At 41.9% G+C, this 20,856-nt stretch overlaps 1 protein-coding gene across 1 annotated transcript in view; it reads right to left on the reverse strand.

The window, feature by feature from the left end:
* Window positions 1-20,856, reverse strand: part of LOC145422991 (protein NLRC3-like) — a 146,781-nt gene that overhangs the window by 10,802 nt on the left and 115,123 nt on the right. The window lies entirely within an intron of this gene.

Raw genomic sequence — 20,856 nt, forward strand, 5'->3', positions numbered from 1 at the left:
GGCTGGCTTGGAAAGGAATGAAGTCCATGGTGGGGATGCAGAACAAGGAGCAAAGATGAATGTGATGCTGAATCAGCAGAAGACTTGGACTCATTTGATTCCAGCTTTGATATCATTGATTTCAATGAAGAGCTTTGTGATTGTAGCAAAGGGCTGGTAGCTCTGAGAGTCCCACTGATGAGGTGTTTGTGTGGAAATCTCTTAGTGGGACCAAAGAGAGAAAAAGCCCTGGTCCTGATGCTGTGGGAGGGAAATGATTGAAGTGTGCTGTGAGGAACTGACTGGGAGATTTTCACACATTTTCCAGTCCTCCTTGGAACAACAGGAAGTTCCCAGCATATGGAAACAAAGGTTAAGTGTCCTATGGCACTCAGTGATGATGGTGCTGTGGCCCCACCACCTCCACCTCTTTGTAAAGGAACTAACTGTCATCTGAAGCTTCAAATGGAACTAAGACTTCCTCCACTAGGTGGCAGTGTCTGATGAGAAAGTGTTAGTGGAGCTGGCCTGGAGTCAGAAACAGGAAGATGCAGGATTTGGGCTGAAATGGGGAAAAGTGGTTCGCACTAGTGCCTTAAAGCAAGAAGGTTGTAGGTTGAAGCTTGTTGGCCTTTCTGTGGAGGTTGGATGTTCTCCCACAGTCCAATGAAATGCTGCTTAGGTTCATTGGTGCTTCTAAATTGGCTGTAGGTGTGGATGTGAGAGAGTGCTTCTCTGTCTCTCTCTGTTGGCCCTGTGATGGACTGCTCACCTGTGCAGGTGGACCACGCCTCTTGCCCTATGACAGCTAGGGCACAAGCTGCAGCCCTGTGAGCCTAAGCTGAATAAACAGTTAGCAAAAATGATCCATAGATGGGGCCTGAAATCCCCCAGTTAGCAGTTTGGTAGATAGCTATGACATGCTAATCCCATCCAGCAGCTGTATTCTACCTGCAAGCTGATCCCTGCTGAGCCAAAGCACTTTTTCATATACAAATTACAACCTTTAATAGAAACCTATTGGTCAGCATCTTATTAGCCTGCTGTTAGCTTCATTCCACAGAAAACTGAGAGAAACTAACAGAGTTGATAAAGAATAAAGAGAAATGTGCTGATTTAAAGCCTTTGAAGTGCTTCAGATGATCTCTGTCCACTTCTGTCCACTCATTCATTCATGTAAGCTTTCTAATGCAGCTTTGATCTTCACAGTCTGCTTCATGAAACTCATTCTAACCCTGAATGTCAGAGTGTTCCTCCTTCTCTTTCCCATCATTCATGCTGGCAGTGGAGGAGATTTGGATGTTGGACTGTGTTTTGGATGATGTGTGTATGTTTGTGTTGGACTGCTGTCTGTAAAGCAAACGCACATTTTGCTTTGGATTTCAGTGTCAGACAGACTTTAAGGTGGAATGAAGAGTTGGAGAGTTTCACAGTGAATTATCCAGTGGAGGATTTTTCTTCTTCTTTGAAGGTTTGAAATGTGAACATTGTTCTGCTGCAGTCAATGGACTAAACCAGAGAAGAAGAAAACAGACTTTACCATGAAGATCCTCAGTGTGGATCAGTATAATATCAGCCTGATGTCTGCAGTTTAGTGTCAGCACAACTTTCACATCATATTCATCTCAGCACAACTAAAACATGCTGACTGACCTCAGAGTTTCAAGTCCACATCCTGGACTCTCCAGGAAACCACACAGATGCTTCACTCCTGAATCCTGCAGCTCGTTCCAGCTCAGCTCCAGCTGTCTCAGATGGGAGGGGTTGGACTTCAGTGCTGCTGCCAGATAATCACAGCTGATCTCTGACAAACCACAGTCCCTCAATCTGTATAAAGAATGAAAGATGTAAGTTTATTAGACAAAGTGTGAGCTTGAAATCATTCAGTGTTTCATCATCTGTTCAGAGCTGAAGAAGGTTCAGAATGTAGAAGTTTAGAAAATGGAAACTCCAAACAGCTGACAGAGTTCATACGCCTTTGTCAGGGTCAAATTCAAGCAAGACCATGTGAAAATTAAAACACATCATCCTAGGTGAACTTAAACACCTTTGTTCCCCTTTTGTTAAGACAGAAAAGTACACCACACAAAAATACTGCAAAAGGAAACGGTCGCCTTATATACATAGTGTATAAACTCAAAATGCACATTTCACTTCAAATTAAGATTAAGGCTTTGAACAGATCACATAGTTCAGTTCAACATATAAGACTTTAAGAATGCACAAGCATCTACTTAAAATCTATTTAATTTATCATCCATGATATTATTTTGTACAATTCCAATGTATTTTGTTCATCTCCCTTAAATAAACAGGCAGTCTTAAAGTATGAAATATTCATATACAAACACATATAAATGTGTGTACTGTCTCAGTGGCTGATAGTACCCCACAGGCCTCAGTGTGAGCTTGAAGACATTTATAATGTTTAAGTAGTTTAATGTGCAGGTGCTGACGATAAACACATTTTGAATGAAAGCCGGGGAACTTTGGTAGCACAGAAACAAGTGGCTATTCTTTGTGACTATATGGATCACTCACAATACCATTATTTCACACAAAGGCACCAAATTAATACTCAAAAAAGCTGCAGCAATACACACAAATATAAACAGTACTTGGTGACAACTTTGCTTTTAGCCTTTAACCCTTCTTGACTACTTTTGATGTGGCCTCTATATTTTACCTTTAAAAACTGTTTATCTTGCCAATCTGTTATTTTCTCATTTTGACCAACTGTATCAGCACAATTTATCTAAATTCAGACAAAATTTAAAATACAAGTAGAAAGTGATATTTTGACTGTAAAAACCACACACATGTTTAACGAATCATCTTCATAACTTGAAATGCAAATAGAGATTGTACATTTTTAAAAATACGCACACGTTTTGCAAACAACAAAGTTATATGGTACTATTTACCAAAAAATGCAGCCAAGGCTCAGACGTTTTTCATATAATCATTTCAAACTATTTACAGAACAATCAGGTGTCAAACAATAGTTTGTGTCACTCTAACACATATGAGAACAGCACAGGGATAAACCTGCAGGTCTGACAGCAGGTGTGTCACTCAGCGTTTACACTGCAATCTGCCTTTGTTGGCTTTAAGGCAGCAACTGTGACGATCACTAGTAGAACTGACACACAAAACAAAACAACAGCTACACACTAAATACACAAGACAACAAACTAACTTGAGACCAAACACGGTAAACGTCACAAATCTCTCACGTATCAAAACTCTCTCTCTCTTTCGCTCACTCGCTCTCTCTTGCCGGTCACTCCTAAAACTTCCCCCTTTTGCTAAACAACCAAATGTCATGTTTCCATATCATTTTTGATTGGTCGACATGGTACATTTTCCCACCTATAGGGCTTTGGAGCGTGATGTCACGGGAGATGGGCCATGCCCCCTTCCGCCATGACAGTAGGCCAGCCAAAGGATACCATTTCAGCTATGGATCGTACGTGTTGTGTTGTCGGTTGCAACGTTAGATCACACGATCGTGAAGGCAAGAAGCTGGATAACGGGCTCTCTTTTCATCGTTTTCCATCCTGGAGGCAACGTGAGGGATCCCATGTATCCGATATTACTAAACAAAGACGTCAGGCTTGGATTGCAGCGGTGAGACGAGCGGATATCGAGTTCTCTGCAATCCCCAGCTTTTTGTTGGTTTGCTCACGGCATTTTCTTTCCGGTGAGTTCTAAATTAATTCATATCACTCTTGAAAGGCTTTTAGTGTTATTTTCAACGTGCTGAGGTCATAGATAATGAGATAAAACATGCTAATGTGTGATGCTGCAGAACCACATCATGTCGACTGAGTAGCTTATGATTTGGCATTATTGCAGGCAAACCAGCATATGAAATGGATGTAACAAATCCAGACTGGGAACCAACACCGCACATGGGGCATGATGACATACCTGTATCAGACTCGGACCGGCACTCAAGGCGTACGCAACGGAAGCGAAAAAGAGCACCCATCGGAGGTAAACAACCCCCCCCCCCTCTAAAAACATACTAAATTGCTATCACTGTACACTAATCCGCACATAACTTCCAGATGAATCACACACCTGTCATTGGAATATTGGTGTACATTTACCTTATGTCTAATTTTATCTTACAGGCTTTCGTTATGCAGCTGCAGAGTCTGAAGGTGTGCCCCGTGCAGAAGTGATTGATGAAGATCTGACAGAAGACCAACAGCAAAATCACAATGTCATGGAGGCAGTGGACAGCAGTTGTGTTGGACAAGTGGAGGTTGAGGTAGCAGCTGCAAATGTGGATATACTGAAGAAATGTAAACCTTTTAAAATGATGACAGATTACAAACTCTCAGCTGTGTCTGTAATCAAACCTCTGTAACTTTGCTTCACTTCAGCAGCATCAGCTCATGTTCACATGTTGATTCATGGTTTGCTTCAGTTTTTGATGGACTGCAGAATATTTTGAAGGTTATCTGCTATAAAAAGCCAGAACAGGAAAATCTGCTTCATGTGTTTCTGTTTGATCCTCAGTGACTTTGACACAAAGGCCTCTGCTGTGATGATCACACCTCTGATCAAGTCTCACAGTGTCAGCTTTGTTTTTATACATATGGATATGTGCTGATAAATGATCAGAGTTATAATATTTCCCACTGCCTGCTGTGTGCCGTGACCTTTGACCTGCTAAAGACAGTCAGCTGTGGATTATTCATTGTTGTGTCTGATACTTAGAACTGTGAGGAAGAACACTACACAGTTAATCAGGGTCCCCTCTCTCTGAATCAGGGAAGGTGGGCAGGCCGCGTGTGGGCCGCGGGCCATACGTTGAGTCTCACTGTTTGAAATGTGAACATTGTTCTGCTGCAGTCAATGGACTAAACCAGAGAAGAAGAAAACAGACTTTACCATGAAGATCCTCAGTGTGGATCAGTATAATATCAGCCTGATGTCTGCAGTTTAGTGTCAGCACAACTTTCACATCATATTCATCTCAGCACAACTAAAACATGCTGACTGACCCCAGAGTTTCAAGTCCACATCCTGGACTCTCCAGGAAACCACACAGATGCTTCACTCCTGAATCCTGCAGCTTGTAGTTGTAGCTCAGCTCCAGCTGTCTCAGATGGGAGGGGTTGGACTTCAGTGCTGCTGCCAGATAATCACAGCTGATCTCTGACAAACCACAGTCACTCAATCTGTATAAAGAATGAAAGATGTAAGTTTATTAGACAAAGTGTGAGCTTGAAATCATTCAGTGTTTCATCATCTGTTCAGAGCTGAAGAAGGTTCAGAATGTAGAAGTTTAGAAAATGGAAACTCCAAACAGCTGAAGCCAACAGGAAGCAGCTTCAAACAAACACAACAAGAGAAAAAACTCTGAATGTTTCACATTAAAGTCGTACATTTCTCATAAAAACAGGACAAAGACTTGAAAAAGTCGTGTTTTTCCTTCCAGGAACCACAAGGCTTCACTTTTAAAGGTGAAGTGTGAAAGAAATGGACATATTTGAAGTCCAACACCTTTTTCCAGTCACATTATTAAAGCAGACAAACTACAAGCTCATTTTCATTCCAACAAGTCATCTTCTGACCTGGACTAACAACACTGGTCTCTATGTGCAGCTGGCTGTGAGACCAGTGCTCAGGGAGCGTCTACAAAGTGCAACACTGAAAGAACATCACACACTAGCTTTGTCCCAAAACGTCGGCTGCATCCTTCGGAGGACCCGGTATTCGCGGTCTACGTGGGCCGGGTCCTTCAAAGACCGAAAAGGCTGGAAGTGCGAGGCTGTGAAATGGGACGGTCTAGCCTTCAGATTTGCGTCACCGCTGTGTTGGTGGAGTTTAATAAACTCGGCCGTCTGCTCCTTGCTATCTAAAATATAACAGGACACTGGCGTAAATTCTCGACCGTCTCACACTTCTGTTTAATCAGTTTCCTGTTTAACGTTTATTCAGCTGTGTGAAAATCCCGGAGGAACTTTGATCTCAGCCAAACCGATTTACTCCGGAACAAATAAAACACAGAAAAAAGGCAAACAATTACATTACATATTTGAAGTTTAAACAGCTACTTTCTCACCTGAAAATATGTTAAAAGTTTATTTTGTGACCCAGAAAGATTAATAAGAGTAATTTGAAAACTTAGTAGCTGCCGCCATTGTTGGCAGCTGAAATTTGGCTGGGCCGCGCTATGAATTCTGGGATATGGTGGGCCACGAAGGACACACCCGACGAATCCTTCAAATTCGGGGAAATGAAGGACGCATTTGTCGGGCACATTTGAAGGAGTCGACAAATACGGACAGCCTTCATCGCCTGGCTGTGATGTAATCGGCCTTCAAATGCAGCCTCTGGAGGATGCAGCCGACGTTTTGGGACACAGCTACTAATTTGCTTCCATCATCCAACCTGAAGAGGAAACAGAGACGCCTCCCCTTCAAAGTAAAAGCTGCTCCTTTTGGACACAGTATCAAAGAAAGTCTACAGTATAACATAGAAAAGACAGAACAAAGTTTTGGTTGTTTTTAAATTGTGCAGAAATGAAACTACACTAAGCTCAATTATGTGACAGACATTTCATCCCATGTCAGTTTGGCCTCATCCTGGGCCGGATTATCCAGCACACACTCTGACCACAGGTCCATGTTGAGCAGGATGAGCTGCTGGCTAATCTGGAGGCTGTAGCAGCAGCTCACAGTCACAGTGGATTTCCACTCATGAAAAAGCTCTGGCTGCTTCATTTCTCATCTCATATCAGAGACTTTAATGCTTCACTGAAGCTGTACTGTGATGCGTCCATATTCCAGTGAGGCCTCCATATTCCAGTGAGGCCTCCATAATGATTTCAGCTGTTCTGTACACACACTGTGTGCCCTGTATGGCTCAAAGTCTCTGCAGCCTGTTTTTATCTGCTATCATCAGATCTTCATCATCCTCATTCACATCCCTCACACACTCTACAGCCTCATCAGCACTGACTTCATCTTCACTGACTGATGGAGCACAACATGAACCTGTGGAGGCTGAAACACTGTCCTGTCAAACATCTCCCCGTCACCACTCCACTTCTGTCAGCCTTTAAATGAACCCTGCTCAAGTCTGTCACTTCTGTTTGGAGCCAAAAGAGGTTAAAGATTACGCCACTACATTCTTGTCTAGAAAATATTAAAGTGTATTTGGTGACACACAAAAAAGGGTAAAAGTATAGTTTGGGTCCACACATGTCCAAACCCTGGTGTGTAGGCCTACTTAGTATTGAGAAAAGCCCACTAAAAGAACGCCCACCAGACCAAAGCAATGGTTTTGACTTGATCAGCATTAACCCCGCCCCCTGACTTTGATGGGTGAAGCTGACAAATAAAATGTATTTATGAACAGCGATGCAGGGCCAGGAGTAGCAACGTGAATTAAATAAATACATCATTAAATAATTCATTAAATGTGTCAGTAAAATAATCAAAATAGAAAACAAACCAATAATTGATTAAATATGTAATTAATTAATTTGAATTGTATATAAACAAATATTGAAAAATTTTAAATGAAATTAATGGATAATTCATTATTAATATATTTCTTTAATTGATTATGTAGATTTTTTAAATTAATTACTGAAATAGTTCATTCATTAGTGATGCATTTATTTAATGCAACCATAAAATTATTGCTAGTTTAAGTAAAATCAATTTAAGACATCAATATTAAAGGTTAACTTATGATAATGAATACATGCAACTATAACTGATGACATAAAAATGAGGATTTCTTAAGCTGAAGCCAAAGTGCTGACTCATTTGTCATGTTACTCTCAAATGTTTTCCCTAATAACAAGAACATAATTACACTTTAGCCACAAGAGGGCAGCAGCATTAATATAAGTCACATGTATATAAAGGTACAGTGATTATATTACAGTGATTTTGACAAAAACAAAACAGTTGATGGCAGTGTGTTTTTCCATGACAGAATAATTACGCACACCCCACTTTGCAGTTATTTATTGTAAAAAATGTTTGGAATCATGTATGATTTCCGTTCCACTTTGTGTTGGTCTTTCACGTGGAATTCCAATAAAACTGATTCATGTTTGTGCTGTAATGTGACAAAATGTGGGAAAGTTCAAGGGGGCCAACACTCGGACCGGCGGCCGCCTCGGGTCTCTGCTCCTCCTGCCTCCCCTTTCCCTCATCCACCTGCTGCCTCTGTGGAAGCTCCGCCATAGCCACCACCAAACAACTGACTTATTTCTACACATCGACCAGCATCCGGCCAATCCACCACCTTCCATCGTTTATACCGTTACAAAAAAAAAAAAAATCATAAAAAAACATCATTGGCCCAGAAAAACGAAAAATCATCATCGGTATGCCCGATGGCCAGTCCAGCTATGGTCGTGCCATCAGTTAACCCTTCACGTGGCAGCTGTGACACGCGTGCCCAGGGTTGCCGACCCCTGCTCTAAAGCATCTGATTTGGATTCCTGAGATCAAATATATTTTCCTTTGGCTTTGTTTTCTTCCCATTTGTGGCTTTAATGTAGTGTTACATCCTGTTTGTTTGCTTCCATCTGTATACATGTCCAGATTCACTGTTATGTTTCTATTCTTACATTGCTGTGTGATCACTGTTCCCTCTGCTGACTGATGTGACCTTTTGTATCTCACACTGATACTTGTCATATTTGTATCTGCGCCTAAAAGATAAAAAGTTTTCCACGCTAAAACACAGCTCCACCTCCTGCAGTTCTCCCTCTGAACCACTAGATGTCTCTGTTATCTAAATGAAGACGTGCAGCACAGCAACCACAGCAGCGCTCAGATCACACGTGTCCTGTTATTATGTATAAAAGCATGAAACAGGTGAGACAGGTGGGATCAATATTAATGTTGTGGAAATATATGAAAAAGCAACAGAAGAGTGAAAACATTTCGTGTTTCTAGAAAGATCTTTCAGCTCACAGCTGCTCACAGACTGTATTTACAAGTGACAAACTGCAACTCTACAGTACATCTACAGTGTATATCAAATATATTCTGTATTCAAATCTATTGAGTGATGTTTGAAAGTCTTTCCAGGTGAGTTTGATCCAGGAGGGTCTGAAGCCAGAGTCAGACAGAGACTGTGCAGAGACTGTAGAAGGACAGAGCAGCAGCAGAGCAGTCCAGATACACTGATGATCCTCTGTCAGATCCAGAGGGACACACAGGGATGATGCTGGACTCTACATTGTGTCTGACAGTGGAGCTGTTCTCAGAGCAGTTCACTCTGCAGCACTGACAGTCATCTGCACTTCTTCTCATTCCTCTGTCAGTCACTGCTGGATGAAGCTCTCCTCTCCACCTCCCAGTAACATGGCCCAGTCAGAGCATCTCTACACACAAGCTGCTGCTGCTTCAACCTCTCTGGATCATCAGGACACAGCTCCTCCTCTCTCAGCACACACACCGTCCTGTTTACCATCATCAGCTCCACCTGCAGAGAGAAGAAGGAAGAGCAGAGGAGATAAACGAGTGTTTCCAGAGACTCTTCATCAGCTGTCAGTCAGTGATGCAGCACATCCAGTATAAAGAGCAGCAGGGACTTCAGTGCTGGGACTGTACTAGGACTCATTGTTGCTTCACTTTTTCTAATCTTTGGATTTTTATTGAAGTTGATGAAAATGTTTTTCCCTCCTAGTTCGAGTTTGGACTTTCATTCATTAGAAGAACCTTGGTGTGTCCACTCTGAGCTCTGTAGGAACCCCAACAACAAGCCCAACAATCCAGATGGACGGTTCCAGCTGTTAACTGGAGGAATTCCATCCAAACATCTGCTCTCACTAAATTCTTCCTCACCTACAGACTGTGTTCTTCACTGCTTTAAACTTGGAAACGAATGCAGTCATTGGTCTGCGTGCTGCTTTGTTCAGAGAGCTGATTGGCTGTTGACAGTGTTTGATCAGAGCATGTCAGCCGTTACCATGGTGACCATAAAGGTCAGAAACAGGAAGTGTTTGTGTCCAATCCTGAAGCCTGTCACCATTCTCCTCTCACAGCTTCACTGAGAAGCTGCAGCTTTACAGGAAACACTGGATCTTTGTTTCATACTGACTGTGTTTAGTACAATACTGCTGACAGCACCACCCACTCACTCCATCACTCTACTTACACCAGAGTCTCCAGTCTGTAGTCTGGACTCTGCTGAAGATCAGACAGCTGCTTCACATCTGGATCCTTCAGGTTGTTTCCCCACAGGTCCAGCTCTCTCAGATGGGAGGGGTTGGACTTCAGTGCTGCTGCCAGATAATCACAGCTGATCTCTGACAAACCACAGCTCCACAATCTGTATAAAGAATGAAAGATGTAAGTTTATTAGACAAAGTGTGAGCTTGAAATCATTCAGTGTTTCATCATCTGTTCAGAGCTGAAGAAGGTTCAGAATGTAGAAGTTTAGAAAATGGAAACTCCAAACAGCTGAAGCCAACAGGAAGCAGCTTCAAACAGGAAACTGTGCAGAGTTTCAGACTATATGTCCTGATGCAGCCAGTTGGATTTTGGAGATTTGAATCTCTGTTCTGTGACTAAGTCCTTGAATCATTTCTTCCAGTTGGTCCAACAAGACAGACTAAGTGTTGGACATGTGTTGTGGCTCCATTAGGGGAGCTTCTAAATGTGATGTGATGGCCCCTCTGGGTCTGTCAGGTCACAGGACTGAAGAGAGCTCAAACTGGGCACACAGTTGTTCCAGTCTGGACCAAAGACTCTATACTGGGACTGAGGGACTGCTTTGACTGCACCCACTGGGACTTTTTAAAGGCTCATGTTCTCACTTAGATCATCGATTTCTACTTACATTTCTTTCTGGGAAAAATGGGGATTACTTTGGAAACAGGAAGTATTTTCCCCAATAAGCAGCCCTGGATTAGTAAATCACTCCAACATGTTCTCAGGCAGAAGAAGCTGTCTTGTTATGAGGGAGAGAAGAAAAAGATGGAGGCACAGAAACTTGTTGAAAGAGAGATAAAGCAGCTAAAATCAGGTGTAAAAGTAAAGCAGAGGATGAGCTGAATAAAGGACACTCAAGGCTGGCTTGGAAAGGAATGAAGTCCATGGTGGGGATGCAGAACAAGGAGCAAAGATGAATGTGATGCTGAATCAGCAGAAGACTTGGACTCATTTGATTCCAGCTTTGATATCATTGATTTCAATGAAGAGCTTTGTGATTGTAGCAAAGGGCTGGTAGCTCTGAGAGTCCCACTGATGAGGTGTTTGTGTGGAAATCTCTTAGTGGGACCAAAGAGAGAAAAAGCCCTGGTCCTGATGCTGTGGGAGGGAAATGATTGAAGTGTGCTGTGAGGAACTGACTGGGAGGTTTTCACACATTTTCCAGTCCTCCTTGGAACAACAGGAAGTTCCCAGCATATGGAAACAAAGGTTAAGTGTCCTATGGCACTCAGTGATGATGGTGCTGTGGCCCCACCACCTCCACCTCTTTGTAAAGGAACTAACTGTAATCTGAAGCTTCAAATGGGACTAAGACTTCCTCCACTAGGTGGCAGTGTCTGATGAGAAAGTGTTAGTGGAGCTGGCCTGGAGTCAGAAACAGGAAGATGCAGGATTTGGGCTGAAATGGGGAAAAGTGGTTCGCACTAGTGCCTTAAAGCAAGAAGGTTGTAGGTTGAAGCTTGTTGGCCTTTCTGTGGAGGTTGGATGTTCTCCCACAGTCCAATGAAATGCTGCTTAGGTTCATTGGTGCTTCTAAATTGGCTGTAGGTGTGGATGTGAGAGAGTGCTTCTCTGTCTCTCTCTGTTGGCCCTGTGATGGACTGCTCACCTGTGCAGGTGGATCACGCCTCTTGCCCTATGACAGCTAGGGCACAGGCTGCAGCCCTGTGAGCCTAAGCTGAATAAACAGTTAGTAAAAATGATCCATAGATGGCCTGAAATCCCCCAGTTAGCAGTTTGGTAGATAGCTATGACATGCTAATCCCATCCAGCAGCTGTATTCTACCTGTAAGCTGATCCCTGCTGAGCCAAAGCACTTTTTCATATACAAATTACAACCTTTAATAGAAACCTATTGGTCAGCATCTTATTAGCCTGCTGTTAGCTTCATTCCACAGAAAACTGAGAGAAACTAACAGAGTTGATAAAGAATAAAGAGAAATGTGCTGATTTAAAGCCTTTGAAGTGCTTCAGATGATCTCTGTCCACTTCTGTCCACTCATTCATTCATGTAAGCTTTCTAATGCAGCTTTGATCTTCACAGTCTGCTTCATGAAACTCATTCTAACCCTGAATGTCAGAGTGTTCCTCCTTCTCTTTCCCATCATTCATGCTGGCAGTGGAGGAGATTTGGATGTTGGACTGTGTTTTGGATGATGTGTGTATGTTTGTGTTGGACTGCTGTCTGTAAAGCAAACGCACATTTTGCTTTGGATTTCAGTGTCAGACAGACTTTAAGGTGGAATGAAGAGTTGGAGATTTTCACAGTGAATTATCCAGTGGAGGATTTTTCTTCTTCTTTGAAGGTTTGAAATGTGAACATTGTTCTGCTGCAGTCAATGGACTAAACCAGAGAAGAAGAAAACAGACTTTACCATGAAGATCCTCAGTGTGGATCAGTATAATATCAGCCTGATGTCTGCAGTTTAGTGTCAGCACAACTTTCACATCATATTCATCTCAGCACAACTAAAACATGCTGACTGACCCCAGAGTTTCAAGTCCACATCCTGGACTCTCCAGGAAACCACACAGATGCTTCACTCCTGAATCCTGCAGCTTGGTGTTGATGCTCAGGTCCAGCTCTCTCAGATGGGAGGGGTTGGACTTCAGTGCTGCTGCCAGATAATCACAGCTGATCTCTGACAAACCACAGTCGATCAATCTGTATAAAGAATGAAAGATGTAAGTTTATTAGACAAAGTGTGAGCTTGAAATCATTCAGTGTTTCATCATCTGTTCAGAGCTGAAGAAGGTTCAGAATGTAGAAGTTTAGAAAATGGAAACTCCAAACAGCTGACAGAGTTCATACGCCTTTGTCAGGGTCAAATTCAAGCAAGACCATGTGAAAATTAAAACACATCATCCTAGGTGAACTTAAACACCTTTGTTCCCCTTTTGTTAAGACATAGAAAAGTACACCACACAAAAATACTGCAAAAGGAAACGGTCGCCTTATATACATAGTGTATAAACTCAAAATGCACATTTCACTTCAAATTAAGATTAAGGCTTTGAACAGATCACATAGTTCAGTTCAACATATAAGACTTTAAGAATGCACAAGCATCTACTTAAAATCTATTTAATTTATCATCCATGATATTATTTTGTACAATTCCAATGTATTTTGTTCATCTCCCTTAAATAAACAGGCAGTCTTAAAGTATGAAATATTCATATACAAACACATATAAATGTGTGTACTGTCTCAGTGGCTGATAGTACCCCACAGGCCTCAGTGTGAGCTTGAAGACATTTATAATGTTTAAGTAGTTTAATGTGCAGGTGCTGACGATAAACACATTTTGAATGAAAGCCGGGGAACTTTGGTAGCACAGAAACAAGTGGCTATTCTTTGTGACTATATGGATCACTCACAATACCATTATTTCACACAAAGGCACCAAATTAATACTCAAAAAAGCTGCAGCAATACACACAAATATAAACAGTACTTGGTGACAACTTTGCTTTTAGCCTTTAACCCTTCTTGACTACTTTTGATGTGGCCTCTATATTTTACCTTTAAAAACAGTTCATCTTGCCAATCTGTTATTTTCTCATTTTGACCAACTGTATCAGCACAATTTATCTAAATTCAGACAAAATTTAAAATACAAGTAGAAAGTGATATTTTGACTGTAAAAACCACACACATGTTTAACGAATCATCTTCATAACTTGAAATGCAAATAGAGATTGTACATTTTTAAAAATACGCACACGTTTTGCAAACAACAAAGTTATATGGTACTATTTACCAAAAAATGCAGCCAAGGCTCAGACGTTTTTCATATAATCATTTCAAACTATTTACAGAACAATCAGGTGTCAAACAATAGTTTGTGTCACTCTAACACATATGAGAACAGCACAGGGATAAACCTGCAGGTCTGACAGCAGGTGTGTCACTCAGCGTTTACACTGCAATCTGCCTTTGTTGGCTTTAAGGCAGCAACTGTGACGATCACTAGTAGAACTGACACACAAAACAAAACAACAGCTACACACTAAATACACAAGACAACAAACTAACTTGAGACCAAACACGGTAAACGTCACAAATCTCTCACGTATCAAAACTCTCTCTCTCTTTCGCTCACTCGCTCTCTCTTGCCGGTCACTCCTAAAACTTCCCCCTTTTGCTAAACAACCAAATGTCATGTTTCCATATCATTTTTGATTGGTCGACATGGTACATTTTCCCACCTATAGGGCTTTGGAGCGTGATGTCACGGGAGATGGGCCATGCCCCCTTCCGCCATGACAGTAGGCCAGCCAAAGGATACCATTTCAGCTATGGATCGTACGTGTTGTGTTGTCGGTTGCAACGTTAGATCACACGATCGTGAAGGCAAGAAGCTGGATAACGGGCTCTCTTTTCATCGTTTTCCATCCTGGAGGCAACGTGAGGGATCCCATGTATCCGATATTACTAAACAAAGACGTCAGGCTTGGATTGCAGCGGTGAGACGAGCGGATATCGAGTTCTCTGCAATCCCCAGCTTTTTGTTGGTTTGCTCACGGCATTTTCTTTCCAGTGAGTTCTAAATTAATTCATATCGTTAGCTTCATAGCATAATTGCCTAAGTCATTGACTTAGGCAATTATGCTATGAAGCTAACGATATCACTCTTGAAAGGCTTTTAGTGTGATTTTCAATGTGCTGAGGTCATAGATAATGAGATAAAACATGCTAATGTGTGATGCTGCAGAACCACATCATGTCGACTGAGTAGCTTATGATTTGGCATTATTGCAGGCAAACCAGCATATGAAATGGATGTAACAAATCCAGACTGGGCACCAACACTGCACATGGGGCATGACGACATACCTGTATCAGACTCGGACCGGCACTCAAGGCGTACGCAACGGAAGCGAAAAAGAGCACCCATCGGAGGTAAACAACCCCCCCCTCTAAAAACATACTAAATTGCTATCACTGTACACTAATCCGCACATAACTTCCAGATGAATCACACACCTGTCATTGGAATATTGGTGTACATTTACCTTATGTCTAATTTTATCTTACAGGCTTTCGTTATGCAGCTGCAGAGTCTGAAGGTGTGCCCCGTGCAGAAGTGATTGATGAAGATCTGACAGAAGACCAACAGCAAAATCACAATGTCATGGAGGCAGTGGACAGCAGTTGTGTTGGACAAGTGGAGGTTGAGGTACCAGCTGCAAATGTGGATATACTGAAGAAATGTAAACCTTTTAAAATGATGACAGATTACAAACTCTCAGCTGTGTCTGTAATCAAACCTCTGTAACTTTGCTTCACTTCAGCAGCATCAGCTCATGTTCACATGTTGATTCATGGTTTGCTTCAGTTTTTGATGGACTGCAGAATATTTTGAAGGTTATCTGCTATAAAAAGCCAGAACAGGAAAATCTGCTTCATGTGTTTCTGTTTGATCCTCAGTGACTTTGACACAAAGGCCTCTGCTGTGATGATCACACCTCTGATCAAGTCTCACAGTGTCAGCTTTGTTTTTATACATATGGATATGTGCTGATAAATGATCAGAGTTATAATATTTCCCACTGTCTGCTGTGTGCCGTGACCTTTGACCTGCTAAAGACAGTCAGCTGTGGATTATTCATTGTTGTGTCTGATACTTAGAACTGTGAGGAAGAACACTACACAGTTAATCAGGGTCCCCTCTCTCTGAATCAGGGAAGGTGGGCAGGCCGCGTGTGGGCCGCGGGCCATACGTTGAGTCTCACTGTTTGAAATGTGAACATTGTTCTGCTGCAGTCAATGGACTAAACCAGAGAAGAAGAAAACAGACTTTACCATGAAGATCCTCAGTGTGGATCAGTATAATATCAGCCTGATGTCTGCAGTTTAGTGTCAGCACAACTTTCACATCATATTCATCTCAGCACAACTAAAACATGCTGACTGACCCCAGAGTTTCAAGTCCACATCCTGGACTCTCCAGGAAACCACACAGATGCTTCACTCCTGAATCCTGCAGCTTGTTGTTGCAGCTCAGCTCCAGCTCTCTCAGATGGGAGGGGTTGGACTTCAGTGCTGCTGCCAGATAATCACAGCTGATCTCTGACAAACCACAGTCCCTCAATCTGTATAAAGAATGAAAGATGTAAGTTTATTAGACAAAGTGTGAGCTTGAAATCATTCAGTGTTTCATCATCTGTTCAGAGCTGAAGAAGGTTCAGAATGTAGAAGTTTAGAAAATGGAAACTCCAAACAGCTGACAGAGTTCATACGCCTTTGTCAGGGTCAAATTCAAGCAAGACCATGTGAAAATTAAAACACATCATCCTAGGTGAACTTAAACACCTTTGTTCCCCTTTTGTTAAGACATAGAAAAGTACACCACACAAAAATACTGCAAAAGGAAACGGTCGCCTTATATACATAGTGTATAAACTCAAAATGCACATTTCACTTCAAATTAAGATTAAGGCTTTGAACAGATCACATAGTTCAGTTCAACATATAAGACTTTAAGAATGCACAAGCATCTACTTAAAATCTATTTAATTTATCATCCATGATATTATTTTGTACAATTCCAATGTATTTTGTTCATCTCCCTTAAATAAACAGGCAGTCTTAAAGTATGAAATATTCATATACAAACACATATAAATGTGTGTACTGTCTCAGTGGCTGATAGTACCCCACAGGCCTCAGTGTGAGCTTGAAGACATTTATAATGTTTAAGTAGTTTAATGTGCAGGTGCTGACGATAAACACATTTTGAATGAAAGCCGGGGAACTTTGGTAGCACAGAAACAAGTGGCTATTCTTTGTGACTATATGGATCACTCACAATACCATTATTTCACACAAAGGCACCAAATTAATACTCAAAAAAGCTGCAGCAATACACACAAATATAAACAGTACTTGGTGACAACTTTGCTTTTAGCCTTTAACCCTTCTTGACTACTTTTGATGTGGCCTCTATATTTTACCTTTAAAAACAGTTCATCTTGCCAATCTGTTATTTTCTCATTTTGACCAACTGTATCAGCACAATTTATCTAAATTCAGACAAAATTTAAAATACAAGTAGAAAGTGATATTTTGACTGTAAAAACCACACACATGTTTAACGAATCATCTTCATAACTTGAAATGCAAATAGAGATTGTACACTTTTAAAAATACGCACACGTTTTGCAAACAACAAAGTTATATGGTACTATTTACCAAAAAATGCAGCCAAGGCTCAGACGTTTTTCATATAATCATTTCAAACTATTTACAGAACAATCAGGTGTCAAACAATAGTTTGTGTCACTCTAACACATATGAGAACAGCACAGGGATAAACCTGCAGGTCTGACAGCAGGTGTGTCACTCAGCGTTTACACTGCAATCTGCCTTTGTTGGCTTTAAGGCAGCAACTGTGACGATCACTAGTAGAACTGACACACAAAACAAAACAACAGCTACACACTAAATACACAAGACAACAAACTAACTTGAGACCAAACACGGTAAACGTCACAAATCTCTCACGTATCAAAACTCTCTCTCTCTTTCGCTCACTCGCTCTCTCTTGCCGGTCACTCCTAAAACTTCCCCCTTTTGCTAAACAACCAAATGTCATGTTTCCATATCATTTTTGATTGGTCGACATGGTACATTTTCCCACCTATAGGGCTTTGGAGCGTGATGTCACGGGAGATGGGCCATGCCCCCTTCCGCCATGACAGTAGGCCAGCCAAAGGATACCATTTCAGCTATGGATCGTACGTGTTGTGTTGTCGGTTGCAACGTTAGATCACACGATCGTGAAGGCAAGAAGCTGGATAACGGGCTCTCTTTTCATCGTTTTCCATCCTGGAGGCAACGTGAGGGATCCCATGTATCCGATATTACTAAACAAAGACGTCAGGCTTGGATTGCAGCGGTGAGACGAGCGGATATCGAGTTCTCTGCAATCCCCAGCTTTTTGTTGGTTTGCTCACGGCATTTTCTTTCCGGTGAGTTCTAAATTAATTCATATCACTCTTGAAAGGCTTTTAGTGTGATTTTCAATGTGCTGAGGTCATAGATAATGAGATAAAACATGCTAATGTGTGATGCTGCAGAACCACATCATGTCGACTGAGTAGCTTATGATTTGGCATTATTGCAGGCAAACCAGCATATGAAATGGATGTAACAAATCCAGACTGGGCACCAACACTGCACATGGGGCATGACGACATACCTGTATCAGACTCGGACCGGCACTCAAGGCGTACGCAACGGAAGCGAAAAAGAGCACCCATCGGAGGTAAACAACCCCCCCCCCTCTAAAAACATACTAAATTGCTATCACTGTACACTAATCCGCACATAACTTCCAGATGAATCACACACCTGTCATTGGAATATTGGTGTACATTTACCTTATGTCTAATTTTATCTTACAGGCTTTCGTTATGCAGCTGCAGAGTCTGAAGGTGTGCCCCGTGCAGAAGTGATTGATGAAGATCTGACAGAAGACCAACAGCAAAATCACAATGTCATGGAGGCAGTGGACAGCAGTTGTGTTGGACAAGTGGAGGTTGAGGTACCAGCTGCAAATGTGGATATACTGAAGAAATGTAAACCTTTTAAAATGATGACAGATTACAAACTCTCAGCTGTGTCTGTAATCAAACCTCTGTAACTTTGCTTCACTTCAGCAGCATCAGCTCATGTTCACATGTTGATTCATGGTTTGCTTCAGTTTTTGATGGACTGCAGAATATTTTGAAGGTTATCTGCTATAAAAAGCCAGAACAGGAAAATCTGCTTCATGTGTTTCTGTTTGATCCTCAGTGACTTTGACACAAAGGCCTCTGCTGTGATGATCACACCTCTGATCAAGTCTCACAGTGTCAGCTTTGTTTTTATACATATGGATATGTGCTGATAAATGATCAGAATTATAATATTTCCCACTGTCTGCTGTGTGCCGTGACCTTTGACCTGCTAAAGACAGTCAGCTGTGGATTATTCATTGTTGTGTCTGATACTTAGAACTGTGAGGAAGAACACTACACAGTTAATCAGGGTCCCCTCTCTCTGAATCAGGAAAGGTGGGCAGGCCGCGTGTGGGCCGCGGGCCATACGTTGAGTCTCACTGTTTGAAATGTGAACATTGTTCTGCTGCAGTCAATGGACTAAACCAGAGAAGAAGAAAACAGACTTTACCATGAAGATCCTCAGTGTGGATCAGTATAATATCAGCCTGATGTCTGCAGTTTAGTGTCAGCACAACTTTCACATCATATTCATCTCAGCACAACTAAAACATGCTGACTGACCTCAGAGTTTCAAGTCCACATCCTGGACTCTCCAGGAAACCACACAGATGCTTCACTCCTGAATCCTGCAGCTTGTTGTTCCAGCTCAGGTCCAGCTGTCTCAGATGGGAGGGGTTGGACTTCAGTGCTGCTGCCAGATAATCACAGCTGATCTCTGACAAACCACAGCCCCTCAATCTGTATGAAGAATGAAAGATGTAAGTTTATTAGACAAAGTGTGAGCTTGAAATCATTCAGTGTTTCATCATCTGTTCAGAGCTGAAGAAGGTTCAGAATGTAGAAGTTTAGAAAATGGAAACTCCAAACAGCTGAAGCCAACAGGAAGCAGCTTCAAACAAACACAACAAGAGAAAAAACTCTGAATGTTTCACATTAAAGTCGTACATTTATCACAAAGCTCAATTATGTGACAGACATTTCATCCCATGTCAGTTTGGCCTCATCCTGGGCCGGATTATCCAGCACACACTCTGACCACAGGCCCAGGGGCCACGCACAGCTGGGCTCCATCCAAGAGACAGCAAACAAACCAACACAATAATAAAAAGCACCATGTGATCTTCTTACATCTTCAAGACAAGCATAGTAAAAACATGAGCATATTTGTTTCCTGATAAAATGATGTGACAGGTAGAACAGAGTAAAGTGGTGGTGTTACAGCCTTTCTCCCCTCTGCTGCCGAGGCTGTTAGTCTCTCCCAAACTCAGCTACAGGACTTCCAAATGAATGAAAGCAGCAGAAGTGGCTTTACAAATGAAAGAGGAAGAGGAGAAGAAGAGGAGAGGGAGGCCACCCTGACCATCACTCCAGCTGAAAACATCACACTTCCATTAAAGTTGGTGAGAAAATGTTGAGCAGGATGAGCTGCTGGCTAATCTGGAGGCTGTAGCAGCAGCTCACAGTCACAGTGGATTTCCACTCATGAAAAAGCTCTGGCTGCTTCATTTCTCATCTCATATCAGAGACTTTAATGCTTCACTGAAGCTGTACTGTGATGCTTCCATATTCCAGTGAGGCCTCCATAATGATTTCAGCTGTTCTGTACACACACTGTGTGCCCTGTATGGCTCAAAGTCTCTGCAGCCTGTTTTTATCTGCTATCATCAGATCTTCATCATCCTCATTCACATCCCTCACACACTCTACAGCCTCATCAGCACTGACTTCATCTTCACTGACTGATGGAGCACAACATGAACCTGTGGAGGCTGAAACACTGTCCTGTCAAACATCTCCCCGTCACCACTCCACTTCTGTCAGCCTTTAAATGAACCCTGCTCAAGTCTGTCACTTCTGTTTGGAGCCAAAAGGAAAAACTGTTGTTCAGTCGTTTGGAAAGACAACATTTCTGAAAGCACTCAAACTTCTTCACATTTGTCTT

This window comes from Astatotilapia calliptera, chromosome 3, assembly GCF_964374335.1.
Source record: "Astatotilapia calliptera chromosome 3, fAstCal68.1, whole genome shotgun sequence".
Taxonomy (NCBI): Eukaryota; Metazoa; Chordata; class Actinopteri; order Cichliformes; family Cichlidae; genus Astatotilapia; species Astatotilapia calliptera.